General features: G+C 45.5%; 1 protein-coding gene across 4 annotated transcripts in view; it reads right to left on the minus strand.

Annotated features, from left to right (window-relative positions):
* MBOAT1 (membrane bound glycerophospholipid O-acyltransferase 1) overlaps nt 1–13,085 on the minus strand; it is a 113,788-nt gene that overhangs the window by 71,046 nt on the left and 29,657 nt on the right. Inside the window, exon 1 of one of the 4 annotated variants that reach the window (XM_079935075.1) lies at nt 8,450–8,986. The exons of the other annotated variants lie outside the window; for them this stretch is intronic. The gene's annotated coding sequence lies outside the window, so the exon portion shown is untranslated. Of the gene's footprint in view, nt 1–8,449; nt 8,987–13,085 lie in introns of those variants that run through there. 4 annotated transcript variants of the gene reach the window in all.

Consider the following 13,085-nt stretch of genomic DNA (forward strand, 5'->3'; position numbering starts at 1 on the left):
TCCAATTTGGACCATGAGTCAAAGGAACTGTGTATCCCTTTTTAAAAAAACAAACGAACAAACAAAAAACAACCTTAGCCTACTCAACAGGAAACAAGACAACCGTTTTCAAAGGCAGGAAACAAATGACCAACTACAGGTTAAAAAAAAAATTCAAGTAGTGGGCAAACGTTTCTTTGGTGCTTATTAATTCTCCCACCTATAGAGTCATAGGGAGGGACTGGGGGAAGGATTTGTACTTTTAAAATTTAATTACAAAGAACCCCTAAAATCAGACTCTATTTCTTTCCCTCCCCCTCATGCCATAAATCAGGACATCTCCCTACCACTCCAAAACAACTGCTCTGAGCAAATCGCCAACCATCTCCTTGTTTGCTAGAGTCAATGAACCTTACCCAGTCTGTGCCTGCCATGAGCTCTCAGCAACATCTAACACAGTGCATTACCCTCTGCTCTTTCTTCTTGACTCCCTGACATTCCCTTGGTTGTCTTTACCTTCTGATCACTCCTTACCCCTCTCCTTTGAGAGCTGCTCCCCTACCGCCCACCCCTGCTAAGATGGTGCCCTCTGGGCCAGCTTCGCTTCCCATGCCGAGTGATTGCCAATATATGCCAAAGGATCTCTCTTACGCCTGTGCCTCCAATTACCAGCCAATGACTTCCAGATCTTTTTCTGCAACCCAGATGTCTCTCCTACATTCCCAGGCATACACCCCCGTGCCTACTGGAATCCTCACTTGGATAAACCACAGACGCCTAAATTTCACGAGGTCCGTAACAGCTCATCATCTTCCACCTCACCTAGTCCTTTTCGCCAGGCCTCTTATCTAAGGATGGGCCCTTCAACCATCCAATTATTCAGGCCAGAAACCAGAGAACTGTACCTCTCTCTTAAATCCCATAAACGGAATCAATCTCCTCACTATATTAATTCTACCTCCTAAGTCTCTCAAATCCATCTGCTTCCCCCGCTACATCTACCTTCATTCATTCATTTCACCTGGACAACTTCAACAGCCATTTAACTAATCTCCCAGCCTCTGACCGTGCCCACCCTTCCCTCCCCTCCTCCTCCATCCTCCTAACTGCAGCTTAGAAGTCACCTCCTACAGGAAGTCTTCCCTTCTGCCGCTCCCCAGCACCCAAGCTTCTGCGGTCACAGCACTTCTTGCACTGTGTTGTAATGATCTCATTGCCTGGGCAATAGCTTCAAGAAGGCAGAGGTCAGGTCTATCCTTTTGATCAGTGTATCCAGAGAGCCTGCTATATATTGGGTTCTCAATATTGGAATGAATGAATGAATGAATGAATGAATGAATGAAAGGCTCAGGAGCAAGGGAGGTTAGTCAGCACATTAGGGGGATAAGAAAAGGTAGGTAAAGGAAAGGCAGAGCAGAGAATAAGTAATAAAGGGCTCTGAAGGCCATGCTTACTCTTTATCCTGTAAGGAATACAGTTCCAGGCCTCTACCGGGCATTCAGAAAACATTTACTGAAAAGCTGATGTGCAAGGATGGGCTGTTTCGGAGCCACGGGTGACTTCATCAGAAGTGGCCTTCTTTGAGACACAGGTGTCACTTTTTAAAATGATCAATGTTATTTCACGTGCATACATTTAGAGGAAATTAATAGAAACCAAACCCCAAAATCTCTTTCCAATCTAATCCTCCCTCCCAACTTCAACAGTAAACATTACAGTTAACCCCATCAATCCAACCCCAGCAGCACTGCTAACAGCAGGGGATCCTTACACATTCTTGAACAGAAGGAAAACAAAAGAGGAGATAATAAATACGCTGTGGTACAAACTGCTACGAGAAACTGATTCCTAGGAATGCCTCAATTTTCCAACACTCTACCTGCAAATCAGAGGATCTGCTGCCTTGCTTTCTCAACTTTTGCTCTTAAAAGCAAACAGAACGTGAAATCAGCTTTCTTGCCTTTCCAAATCTGTAGTTAGCAAATACCATATTCTTGTTCCAAGGAAAGTAAGTTCCCAGAACTACAGTGAAAAGTCCTGCAAACACATAAATGTAAAATAGGTGTGTGTATGTATACACACATATACATATATACGTATATAACACCTTGGTGTAGATCTACAGATCAATCGTATATTTAGTAAACATTTCAGTGTGACAGGACGCACAAAAACATATGGGAAAAAAGGCCAAAAGTGTAACAATGTATGAACACGGTTTAGCTTCCTGGATGGACTCTATGAAGAAAAGGCAAGTTCTCCTCCCTGTCACACAAAACTGGAATTTTGTGGTCTCTGAGTAATAGAAACTGGTATTTTCTAGACCTCTGTTCCCATACAAGAGAAAAACTTCTGAAAGTTAATCCAGGATTTAAATCTTAAAATTCCATAAAATAATCATAGAGATTCAAACCGGTTTTTAAAAGACACCACAATTGAATGGAAGCATTTCATCAGAAACGATTAATGACTCATTTTGGAAAATACCTGAAATAAAGTCAGAATACATTTGGCTGTTCATACGTAGGAGGACACAAAAGAGATTAAAAATTTTGTTTGACTTAGAAGAGACAGACCAGAAATCGGACAAATCTTTAGATCTGAGTATTACATGAAGAACTAGGCAGTGCCAGTAAACATTTAGGAATACTGGGTTGAAAGTACAGAGAAGGGAGAAAGACAAAAGTGTTGGGGAAGGGAAATAAACAAGAAGGGAAAAGACAAAAAGGATACGGTTTAACTGCTGCTTCTTACAAGACTGTTCTACAACTCAGATGAGGTCCTAGAATTGGCAGAACAGTGTAAACAATTAAAACTCTAGATAAAGTCTATTTTCCGAACAGAATGTGAGGGTCTCATGGACAGAAACCTAGTGGCTTATTACTCTTTGGATCCCCGGCACCTAGCACAGTACCTGGCACGTGATAAGCATTTAATCTCTGTAGAGTGAAGGAATGAGAAAAGGCATAAAAAAGAAAGCTAAGGGCTTCCCTGGTGGCGCAGTGGTTGAGGGTCCGCCTGCCGATGCAGGGGACACGGGTTCGTGCGCAGGTCCGGGAAGATCCCACGTGCCGCGGAGCGGCTGGGCCCGTGAGCCATGGCCGCTGAGCCTGCGCGTCCGGAGCCGGAGCCTGTGCTCCGCAACGGGAGAGGCCACAGCAGTGAGAGGCCCGCGTAACGCAAAAAAAAAAAAAAAAAAAAAAAAAACAAAGAAAGCTAAAAAAAACCTAGGAAAGAAAGTAGAAATGAAAGGAGAAATACTAAGACAGCTACAACAGGTATCACTCAGTGGTGCCCACCACTGGTGGCTCCAAAGAATGACTCTAACTAGCTCCCTTCTTGGCTTTACAGTGGATCACAGCTATGTGAGTAAAGGCAAAATGACACCCAGGCTTTGCTGACTGGAAGACTGCCGACTTCTTTTTTCTCTAGAGTGGAAGAGCAAAGGTCAATCTACCCTGATGTTCTCACACTCCACCCACCCCTTCTCAATGCCCAAGGGACCAACCAGTCCTACACATCACAGTATGCACCAGGCCGGGGGGGGGGGGGGGGGGGGGGGGGGGGGGGGGCGGGCGGGGGCCGGGGAGCAGCTCTCTCTCCATCCTGAGGACCAAGTTCCACAGGCTACCTGTCCCAGTAACCTGAGGCCAGCCACTTACTGGGGCCTCTGCAGACTCAAATGAAAAACGGGACTCATAATAAACGTCAGGACTTCTGCAGAGATTTGCATGTTTTACAAAAAACAAAGGGTTTGAAGGAACCTTGGAAATGATAGCACAGTAACTCAACAAATCTGTGATGGCACTAATTGCAATGCTTGTGGTGCCCTCCAGATCCAAGGCGGTCCAAGAAAGACATGTATGTGTGTGTGTGTGTGTGTGTGTGTGTACGCATATACACAATGTACGTGGATGTCAGTGGACCACCTCTTCCAGGTGGTAAGGACGTACTTGTTCTTAGATAAAAACTGAGCCTTATAATACGGTTCATGCTGTTTAGTATGCTCGAAAGAGGAAAATTAAAACATCTGAGGGAGAAATGGGGAAAAAAAAGTATCACGTGTCCAGGTGCCCAGGCCACCAATCTATAGAAGGGTGTGTAGCACAGCCACACCGGTCACCTCCAGGCGGCCCCTCCTGGTGTCACGCACAGCACCAGGTGCCCTGCTGTGTGCCACACTGGGGGGTCAAGAGTACTTGCAAACAGTTCCACTCATGGGATCCACACTGAATAAAAATAATACCAAGTAGCTAATTATGGAGAGGAATTTTCAAAGCAAAAATTTAGTTACTATTTTTAAATTCCTTCGATTTCTATTTTCATGTCTGACATGATGGGGACACACCAGAAAAGGGGCAGTGACATCCACGAGAGGCAAATTAATCTACCCTGGATATATCATTTACTAAGACAGTCAAGAAAAAGAGTTCACAGCAAAGCTGCTGCCTGGTAAGTTCAGAATGCAGAATGAAGATGGCTGCGGGCAAGGAGGGGAAACAGAGAAGTAACCAAAAACCATTCCCTCCCCTAAAATCTGGTCCCCTTTAAGAGCCCACAAAAATATGTCTTTTAGCTAATAAAAATAATATAGCCAGAAAGGTCCTAGGAGAGAAATTATCTGTAGCACAGACACTGCTTTCTCTTAAATGGAGAATTTTAAGCCTAGGTTCTTAAGAGAAATTTGTATTTTTCTCTTCAAGAGAAATTCAAGAAAAAAAATATTACATATTGAAAAAGATATATATAATTGCAACACATATCAAGTAGCCCAAGAGAGCATCACAACTGTTGCTGGCACAGAACTCTCTGGAGCGTGATTATGAGGGCACGCGCGTTCTTGGCTTTGTTTGTTTCAGGATTAATACAGTGCAGCGTTGTGGTTAAAAGCTAATTTTTTTTTAAGCTGAAGCTTTAAGCAGTCCCAAAGTAAGAGGCAGAAGTGATACTGGCATTTACCATCAGTTTTTACTCCATTTCAAAGATTATACAGATGTCTAGCTTCATAATTATTAACCATAAAAATGGATAGAACTGGACAGTTTACAAAGCTATCTCATACACAGTAGAAACCCTGAAATTTTTTTTAACCGTCTAGCCTACCATCAAGAATTACCGGCCCATAGTCACTACCCAGATGAAAACACTAGTAAAGACCCTAATTGTTGGTGTTTCGGCAATTAAAAATAGGCTGGTGCTCAGTCACCTTTCGCCGGTGAGCTGGCCTTTGATCTTCAGGAAGTTACATTCTCTCCTGCTTCATGAACTTATGCAGCAAACAGAAGCGTTCAGACCTGCCTTGGGGACGCTATAATAACAAGTATGCCTATAAAAAAATCCACCAAGGTACGTCGATATGGACGATACAGTGAAGCACAACACCGGATTTCTTATGAAACTTGGCAAATGTTTCTGACGCATCATCCTAAAACGTCTGCTTTCTCTAAAACTTTATTTTCTCACTTTTGTTTTTTCCCCCAAAGCTCAGCCTGTCTGCCGCCACCTCTACCACCTTGCTTCCCTCCTTCCCTTTACTCTGATGCCAGCTTCTCTAAGTCCCTGGTGGCAGGATGAATGACGATGGGGCAGATTAGCTGGCATCAGGTGTCACTCACAAGACTCACATCCCACAGTTGTCTAAAGGTTCTACAGGTGCACGTGAGCATTAAAGCTACTCCCTGTCAGTGTGGCGTGAAAAGACCTTTGGGTTTTATATGTAACCCATTCATCCTCTAAAGTATGTAATTTAATTTTTTTCAGTAGTGTAAACATAAAAAAAAAAATTACTCACCTCAGAAGCCTACCAAGCCAAGAGGCGACTTCCTGTCTCCTACTGTGGTTTTCCTATTTGTCTTACATTTACATCTGACCATTCCACAGTATAAGGCAGAAGTTACTGCCTCCTGCTACTGGCTTCCAATGATGTAAATTCTACGGGGAAAGAGGAAGAGGCAGAGGAAGAAGGGCACCTGCACATGATGACCAAGGAAGTCCCTACAATGTGTACGTACTGTACACACAGCCATGACTTGTTTATTCAATGAATGGACTCCTAACACCACCCCACACGACACCATTTTTCTTTAGAGCAAAAGCTAAGCCTGCCATGGCTACCTACTTCTTATGAAGATTCCACTGTTGCAATACTTAGCAAGTAGCTAATGCTACAGAAACAGGACAGTGTTAGAGAAGGATCACAGGACTCCGGGAAATATTTAGTTGTTGTTCTAAATGTGATGGCACTTCCAAGGACACCTGGAATCAGAGTAAGGATCTCCATTCCCTGATCTTGGACCAGACACAGACTGGCTCTGAGATAGGCTCATCGTGGGCTGCAGTCAACGACTATTATACACTGAACATCAGACAACTCATCTAATCCCCTAGGTCCTAAGCTTTCCAAGTGGAAGAATCAGGAGATCATACTAATGATCAGTAAGATCCTTTCTAACTCAAAAAATTCTTACAAATGTTTTCAGTGCTTTGGCTGGGACGAAGTGACTTAGCCTGTGGGAGCAGGCTGGCTGCCATCTGTCAGGCAATGATGAACTGATCCACTTCACGTAAAGTCACTGGTGTCTACACCGACAGCATGGGAAATAAATCCATTACACTGACACCAATAGAACGGTTAGAGCACAGTCATCCCACCGAACGGCCACTCTCAGAAAACCAAACCTACAGTGGGTGCCTCGTTGGTATCAGGGACTTGCTAAGAGTTGGATTTTAAAAAAGAAAAAGCCAGTAGCTTCTCTCAAAGAATCAGAGAGAGGCAAGCATTGAATCTCTCCCTCCCTTCGGCGGCCACTGCGATTGCCTTATGCCAGCCTGTTGCACCCATCACATCCTACCTAGTCCCCTAAGTATCTGTGTACATGCCACCTCCACTACTAGGCTGTTTCTTCCTTGCAGAGTGGGTCCTTACCCGGATGATCTTTGCACTGCCCAGAAAGTAGACACCTCTCGGCTCTTTTTGACAAACCTCTGATGTAGTTTAATACCCTCCGACCTGTTTTAATTTCCCCCTCATTCCTTTTTCCAACCACTCCCAATCCCCCTTGCTCTTACTACTGGCCATTTTCATATGTTCCCGATTCTCCTGCCCATCTTTCCCCACGCTGGCCCTGCCATTGTCCATCCTTTGCCCACCCCTGCCATCTCCCCAGGGCCTCCCAGCGTGGATTCTCAGGCCTCATGGGCAACTCACTAACCCCTTTCTTGTTCCAATAACCACCAGTGACCCTGGATTGCCTGCACCCCACATTCTGCCCCTCACAGAATCAGCTGCTCTGATATTTTGCTAACTAAACTCAACAGTCATCTGCATTTGGTGAATCTGCCCACGAAATTCCGCTTTTGAGTTATACCCTAACATTATTTAAATTTCTGGCCTTTAAATATGACACCAACTCTCCCTTCTACCACCCAACAAATACCAATTATTTTTTAATACCAATTATTTGTTAATTTTCATTTTTTAACTTCAAAACATACAGTATCCATGGACAAGTGAATTTAATGAAAACTTCTATTTAATAAATGGCATCTCTTATGCAAACTTGTGAAATGTTTTCCAGTTGGAGGTATAGAATTTTAAGTTCATTAGAACTTAAAATCTAAGAATGAAAGAAAGTGAAATGACCAGAAACCAGTTTGATGTGGCCCAAACTGAGTTTAAGGAGACTATAATTAAAATAGAAATAGTAGCAAATGATTACCTTAAACTGATCAGTTCTAGGCAGTGCTAACAGCAGGCTAAAAATAGAAACCAGATAATTTAATCTTGTCTACTTCACAGCTGCCAGAGGACTTGCCCGTTGAGGGCATTTCCCATCTTGGTGGCTGCAACAGAGAGGGATGAATTAGGAATGACCTCTGGCCACTGCTGTAGTGATTCCCCTCCCTAAGCACCCACCCAACCCCACTAAGACAAGAGTGATCAGAGCCACTCAAAAGGGTAGGACCGTCTCAGGTGGAAGAGGAAGCACAACATCCCGGACCTGAATCACTTCTTTCTTCTTTTTTAAAATTTCTTTTCTTTCACCTCCTCATTATCAGTTTCCCTCTGTCCTCCTCTTCCTGTTCCCACTTCATTCTGTTTTCAACTGCTGGCCTTTCCTCTCCATTATATTTTCTTCTCTCTCAAACTCTAAAGTAGATGAAAAGTAGTCACTTAAATTTATTCAACTAAAAAACTAATCCCAGGGCTTCCCTGGTGGCGCAGTGGCTGGGAGTCCGCCTGCCGATGCAGGGGACGCGGGTTCGTGCCCCGGTCCGGGAAGATCCCACATGCTGCGGAGCAGCTGGGCCCGTGAGCCATGGCCGCTGAGCCTGCGCGTCCGGAGCCTGTGCTCCGCAACGGGAGAGGCCACAACAGTGAGAGGCCCACATACCGCTAAAAAAAAAAAAAAAAAAAAAAAAAAGAACAAGTTGACATACAGAGCTCTCCAGACACTGAAAATCCACTCACCTTATCTCCCACTCCACTTCAGAGAGCTGAGCTATAGCTACAGCCAAGGAGAACTCTCTGTCCTCTTCTCCCCTTTGTTACTCTCTCAGTCAAGGTGACTGGAAGGCCATCTTGTCCTCCAGGCTGGAATGTAACTAAAATAAACTGTAATCTAATCCATGGTTCTATGATCTAGATAATGTGTTTACAGAAAGGGGAGGTCTGCAAGGATTTCATTAAAAAACAAATAAAAAAAGACAAAAGAGTTGACTACGTGAGCACCCTCTAGGTAAACAGGTACAACAAACGGCTGACTCAGGTACAGCCATACTGGGTCCATCTGGCCAGCCTGGCTCAATCACCCGTGACCATGATGCCCACACCCAGCTGACTCCATTTATTTCTGATCCGACTTTGAATTTGCAGAGAAAGTCTCCTATATGGGAGATAAACAGAATGACTACCCAACATCAGTAGTTCCATCCGGCTTACCAGTTGTATTAGTCACAGTGAATGGATAAGATGGCATTCTGTTTGGTTGGAGTCTATCACTGAGTCCCATCAAGTGTAAGTTCACCAACAAAAATCAAGATTCTAGACTAATTAGCAAAGCTAACAACAGGACCTGGACAGTTGTTACTACTGTTGACAGGGCCCTGCGCCAAAGGCTTGCCACTCAGTTCCACAATCTTTGACATCGCTTCTCCTTAAATTGAACAGTATCTTAGGAATCCATAGGCAATAATTCACAGCAAGACAGAAGGGAAGAGGCAGGGACCTAGCATCAGGGTTACCCAGGAGGGGAGCATGCTGGGGACCATCTAGGGGCTGGTGTTAACAGGGAAGTCCAGCCTGGCTGCCAAAGCCAGCTCTGTTGATCACGGCATCCCTGGTCACTGTGCAGATGGGGTAGGTGGTGGCGCAGGGGGAGGACGGGACTCTGTCTACAGTGATGCCATTCACAACAGGTAGGCAGAGAAGAGCTGGGACAATGCAGGTAGACTAGACTAGACTGGAAGCCCACACCGGCAGACAGGCACACAAGGGATGGGCAGTTACCCTGGAGAGCAGGACTCTAGTCACTAAGCCAAGGCTGAGGGTTGGGCCTCAATCACTGGTTGGATAACTAGCCCCTGTGTGACTATAAGACTCGCCAAAGTTTGTGGTGAGCAATTCGTCTATACTTACCCAAACCATCCTCCACCAAATGAACTGCTTAGAGCAACCCAGCCATGTCTCTCCCAGGCTTAAAGCCCTTCAGATACAGCCCAGCGTCTGCCATCATCTAACCCCCAACTCCCTACCTAACTCCATTCTTTTGGAAACCATCTCCTCATTCCCACCCTCCAACCCCCATCTCTGGACACACATATGCACACAGAGCTAGGTATCTGCCTGTACGTTACCTCTGTACTACCGTATGTATCAAATATTTTAATTGGCACACATAATTGCAATGTTTTTTTGTGTGTGTGTATATTCTAGCTACGTTTGAATTCTCTGTAGGCAAGGAACAAGTTTTACTCATCTCTGTAAGCCTACCACCTAGGAGAGTGCCCACCACGGGATAAGCAAAATTAATTTCATTCTCTATAGTCTCAGCACTTTCCATATTTTTTCATTCCATCCTCTTAAGAAAGCTGTGAGGCAGGTATTCTCATATCCATTCAACAAATGAAAAGACTTAAAACTCAGGGAGGACAGATGGCCAGTAGGCACATGAAAAGATGCTCAACAATGCTAATTATCAGAGAAATGCAAATCAAAACTACAATGACATATCACCACATGCCAGTCAGAATGGCCATCATCAAAAAATCTACAAACAATAAATGCTGGAGAGGGTGTGGAAAAAGAGAACCTTCAGGCACTGTTGGTGGGAATATAAATTGGTATAACCACTATGGAGAACAGTATGGAGGGTCCTTAAAAAAGTAAAATTAGTTTCAGCTGCATCGCTCAAATATATGCATTGGGCATATTATCTGGAGAAAAACATGGTTAGGAAGGATACATGAACCCCAACGTTCATTACAGTGCTGTTTACAGTAGCCAAGACATGGAAGCACCCTAAATGTCCAACGACAGATGAATGGATAAAGAAGATGTGGTACAGGGGAGACCTTCAAGATGGCGGAGGAGTAAGACACGAAGATCATCTTCCTCCCCACAAATACATCAGAAATACATCTACATGTGGAACAACTCCTATAGAACACCTACTGAACGCTGGCAGAAGACCTCAGACCTCCCCAAAGGCAAGAAACCCCCCATGTACCTGGGTAGGGCAAAAGAAAAAGGCAAAACAGAGACAAAAGAATAGGGATGGGGCCAGCACCTCGGGGAGAGAGCTGTGAAGGAGGAAAAGTTCCCACACACTAGGAAGCCCCTTCGTGGGCAGAGACGGGGGTGGTGGCGGAGGGGGGAAGCTTCGGAACCACGGAGGAGAGCGCAGCCACAGGGGTGCGGAGGGCAAAGCGGAAAGATTCCCGCACAGAGGATCAGGGCCCACCGGCACTCACCTGCCCGAGAGGCTTGTCTGCTCACCCGCCGGGGCGGGCGGGGGCTGGGACCTGAGGCTCGGGCATCGGTCAGAGGGCCAGGAGAGGACTGGGGTTGGCGGCGTGAACACAGCCTGCAGGGAGTTAGTGCACCACGGCTAGCCGGGAGGGAGTCTGGGAAAAGTCTGGAACTGCCTAAGAGGCAAGAGATCATTGTTTATGGTTGCGCGAGGAGAGGGGATTCAGAGCACCGCGTAAATGAGCTCCAGAGACGGGCGCGAGCCACGGCTATCAGCGCAGACCCCAGAGACAGGCATGAAACACTAAGGCTGCTGCTGCCGCCACCAAGAAGCCTGTGTGCGAGCACAGGTCACTATCCACACCCTGCTTCCGGGGAGTCTGTGCAGCCCGCCACTGCCAGGGTCCTGTGACCCAGTGACAACTTCACCGGGAGAACACACGGCAATCCTCAGGCTGATGCAACTTCACGCTGGCCTCTGCTGCCCCCGAATTCCATACCCTCCATTCCCGCGGCATGAGTGAGCCAGAGCCCCCTAATCAACTGCTACTTTAACCCCGTTCTGTCTGAGCGAAGAACAGACGCCCTAAGGTGACCTACACGCAGAGGCGGGTCCAAATCCAAAGCTGAACCCCGGGAGCTGTGCGAACAAAGAAGAGAAAGGGAAATCTCTCCCAGCAGCCTCAGGAGCAGCGGATTAAAGCTCCACAATCAACTTGATGTACCTGCATCTGTGGAATACCTGAATAGACAACGAATCAACCCAAAATTGAGGCAGTGGACTTTGGGAGCAACTGGAGACTTGGGGTTTGCTGTATGCAACTGACTGGTTTCTGCTTTTATGTTTATCTTACTTTAGTATTTAGAGTTTATTATCATTGGTAGATTTGTTTATTGATATGGTTGCTCTCTTTTTTTTGCGGTATGCAGGCCTCTCACTGCTGTGGCCTCTCCCGTTGCGGAGCACAGGCTCCGGATGCGCAGGCTCAGCGGCCATGGCTCACGGGCCCAGCCGCTCCGCGGCATGTGGGATCTTCCCGGACCGGGGCACGAACCCGTGTCCCCTGCATTGGCAGGAGGACCCTCAACCACTGCACCACCAGGGAAGCCCTTTTTTAAAAAAAATAGAGATATATATTTTTCCTTTTTCTCTTTTTGTGAGTGTGTATGTGTATGCTTCTTTGGGTGATGTCTGTATAGCTTTGCTTTTACCATTTGTCCTAGGGTTCTGCCTCTCCATTTTTCTTTTTTGTAGTATACTTTTTAGCACTTGTTATTATTGGTGGATTTACTTTTTTATCTTAATAACTTTATTTCTTTTTATATCCTTTTTCTTTTCTCCCTCTCTCTCTCTCTCTCTCTCTTTCTCCCTTTTCTTCTGAGCCGTGTGGCTGACAGGTCTTGATGCTCCAGCCAGGTGTCAGGCATGTGCCGCTGAAGTGGCAGAGCAGAGCTCAGGACACTGGTCCACCAGAGACCTCCCGGCCCCACGTAATATCAAATGGCAAAAGCTCTCCCAGAGATCTCCATCTCAATGCTAAGACCCAGCTCTACTCAACAACCAGCAAGCTACAGTGCTGAACAGCCTATGCCAAACAACTAGCAAGACCAGAACACAACCCCACCCATTAGCAGAGAAGGTACCTAAAATCATAATAAGTTCACAGAAACCCCAAACAACACCACTGGACGTGGTCATGCCCACCAGAAAGACAGGATACAGCCTCATCCACCAGAACACAGGCACTAGTCCCTCTACCAGGAAGCCTACACAACCCACTGGGCCAACCTTAGCTACTGGGGGCAGACACCAAAAACAATGGGAACTATGAACCTGCAGCCTGCGAAAAGGAGACCACAAACACAGTAAGTTAAGCAAAATGAGAGACAGAAAAACACAGCAGATGAAGGAGCAAGATAAAAACCCACCAGACCAAACAAATGAAGAGGAAATAGGTAGTACCTGAAAAAGAATTCAGAGTAATGATAGTAAAGATGACCCAAAATCTTGGAAATAGAATAAATACAAGACACTTTTAACAAGGACATAGAAGAACTAAAGAGCAAACAATGATGAACAAACAATAAATGAAATTTAAAATTCTTTAGAAGGAATCAATAGAAAAATAACTGAGGC

This window comes from Stenella coeruleoalba, assembly GCF_951394435.1.
Source record: "Stenella coeruleoalba genome assembly, chromosome: 10".
NCBI lineage: Eukaryota > Metazoa > Chordata > Mammalia > Artiodactyla > Delphinidae > Stenella > Stenella coeruleoalba.